General features: G+C 47.9%; 2 non-coding genes across 2 annotated transcripts; both read right to left on the reverse strand.

Moving 5' to 3' along the window:
- Positions 1–243: 243 nt before the first annotated feature.
- On the reverse strand, positions 244–315 carry Trnaa-agc. The gene has a single exon. It is a non-coding gene; the product is annotated as a tRNA-Ala (tRNA).
- A 2,065-nt stretch (positions 316–2,380) lies between these two features.
- Positions 2,381–2,455, reverse strand: Trnas-gga. The gene has a single exon. It is a non-coding gene; the product is annotated as a tRNA-Ser (tRNA).
- Between the last annotated feature and the right edge of the window lie 391 nt (positions 2,456–2,846).

Below are 2,846 nucleotides of genomic sequence, written 5' to 3' on the forward strand. Positions count from 1 at the left end.
ATCTGCTTAATACAACCTTCAATTCACGCCTTCGCTCCACTTTCCCCTTCTTAAATCGTCGGTATTGGCGAGGCTCTCCGTTATGGGCATAGCGCCCCAGCCTTGGTCATAATGGGGAAAACCTGTGTGTGTCTCAGGTGTAGGTGATACATTGATCCGATGGAATTAAATTTTCCTGGAGAGAACTGAGTCTCAATTTTATCTTAGATAAGGACAGAAGCTGAAATAATGAATTAAAGTGCGTGTCATAGCCTGGACTTGAACCAGGGTCTTCTGCTTGCTAGACAGATGTGTTAACCAATACACCACCATAACATTGCGGTTACCACAATTGCACCGCCTACCCTAGTCCAATGCCCTGCCTAAGATAAACCAACAAAATAGCTGATGCGCTATTCCAATATCAGATAGCCTCGGTAGTACTGACGATTTCAGAAGGGGAAAATGGACTGAAGGCGTGAAATGTAGTTTGCGTCGGGGAGGGGACAGGGCTAGGACATACGTAATTGTCACACCAACGTCTGAGAGACTTTCTCTGGTCATTACCACTGAGGTGGCGACAGAAAGGGCATCCTGCAACCCTCTACCACTAATTTTGCCAGATCCAATAATTAACATACCAGCCACAGCAAAAAGGTCTCCTACGAAAAGTTAACAGTGCATATTCATTATGCTAAACCGTTTAATGTCCAATACATGCTACTCGTATACAAGTGAAAAATATTGTCACAGAAGAAGCTGAGTAGCACCGTGGTCTGGTGGTTATGATACTGTTGCATGGAGGGGTCGTGAGTTCGAAGCTCACCTGGACTGTACAGTTTTAATTTCTATATTCGGTTCGAGTACATTCTAGAAGTAACCACAAATGTCAAGCATCGTTGTACTGGAATCTTCTGTAGCTGTATATGTTCTGGCCGGAGGCAGTTCGCTCCGCGCTCCTGTATGTGCAAGTGCTGAATAAACCTTCATTAAGTGAAGTTAGAGTTCGTCATTCATCTAATCACACCTTCTTGTACGTGACAATATGACCGTTGAATCCCTAATTGTTTACATGCTTCTTTTGAAATGCGCACGAATCCTGTGTGTTTTAGGAATTCTCAGTTGCATTCTACCGCTAGGAGATCTCTCTTTCAGCGAAAGAGTTTATGTGCTGCTACGTGTGTGCATTGTCTGGCCTAAAGGCCCAGATATTCAAATACGTCAGGTAAGTGGGTCGGTCGAGATGAGGGATTGATGCAGACATATATTGATGTCACGCAGGAACAAAGAACGTATTATGCGTGCCGTAATTGTTGGCTTGGAAGATTGAAGCATGCGTGTGATTTGCATCGCGAATATCTCGGCCACAGAAATAAAATAAGAAGAGTTACCCTTATGGAAGTACCTGAAATCTATAAACAAACGACACACAGAATGAGATTTTCACTCTGCAGCGGAGTTTGCGCTGATATGAAACTTCCTGGCAGATTAAAACTGTGTGCCCGACGGAGACTCGAACTCGGGACCTTTGCCTTTCCCGGGCAAGTGCTCTACCAACTGAGCTACTGAAGCACGACTCACGCCCGGTAGTCACAGCTTTACTTCTGCCAGTACCTCGTCTCCTACCTTCCAAACTTTACAGAAGCTCTCCTGCGAACCTTGCAGAACTAGCACTCCTGAAAGAAAGGATACTGCGGAGACATGGCTTAGCCACAGCCTGGGGGATGTTTGCAGAATGAGATTTTCACTCTGCAGCGGAGTGTGCGCTGATATGAAACTTCCTGGCAGATTAAAACTGTATGCCCGACCGAGACTCGAACTCGGGACCTTTGCCTTTCCCGGGCAAGTGCTCTACCAACTGAGCTACTGAAGCACGACTCACGCCCGGTAGTCACAGCTTTACTTCTGCCAGTACCTCGTCTCCTACCTTCCAAACTTTACAGAAGCTCTCCTGCGAACCTTGCAGAACTAGCACTCCTGAAAGAAAGGATACTGCGGAGACATGGCTTAGCCACAGCCTGGGGGATGTTTGCAGAATGAGATTTTCACTCTGCAGCGGAGTGTGCGCTGATATGAAACTTCCTGGCAGATTAAAACTGTGTGCCCGACCGAGACTCGAACTCGGGACCTTTGCCTTTCCCGGGCAAGTGCTCTACCAACTGAGCTACTGAAGCACGACTCACGCCCGGTAGTCACAGCTTTACTTCTGCCAGTACCTCGTCTCCTACCTTCCAAACTTTACAGAAGCTCTCCTGCGAACCTTGCAGAACTAGCACTCCTGAAAGAAAGGATATTGCGGAGACATGGCTTAGCCACAGCCTGGGGGATGTTTGCAGAATGAGATTTTCACTCTGCAGCGGAGTGTGCGCTGATATGAAACTTCCTGGCAGATTAAAACTGTGTGCCCGACCGAGACTCGAACTCGGGACCTTTGCCTTTCCCGGGCAAGTGCTCTACCAACTGAGCTACCGAAGCACGACTCACGCCCGGTAGTCACAGCTTTACTTCTGCCAGTACCTCGTCTCCTACCTTCCAAACTTTACAGAAGCTCTCCTGCGAACCTTGCAGAACTAGCACTCCTGAAAGAAAGGATACTGCGGAGACATGGCTTAGCCACAGCCTGGGGGATGTTTGCAGAATGAGATTTTCACTCTGCAGCGGAGTGTGCGCTGATATGAAACTTCCTGGCAGATTAAAACTGTGTGCCCGACCGAGACTCGAACTCGGGACCTTTGCCTTTCCCGGGCAAGTGCTCTACCAACTGAGCTACTGAAGCACGACTCACGCCCGGTAGTCACAGCTTTACTTCTGCCAGTACCTCGTCTCCTACCTTCCAAACTTTACAGAAGCTCTCCTGCGAACCTTGC

Source organism: Schistocerca piceifrons, chromosome 1 (genome assembly GCF_021461385.2).
Source record: "Schistocerca piceifrons isolate TAMUIC-IGC-003096 chromosome 1, iqSchPice1.1, whole genome shotgun sequence".
Lineage (NCBI taxonomy): Eukaryota > Metazoa > Arthropoda > Insecta > Orthoptera > Acrididae > Schistocerca > Schistocerca piceifrons.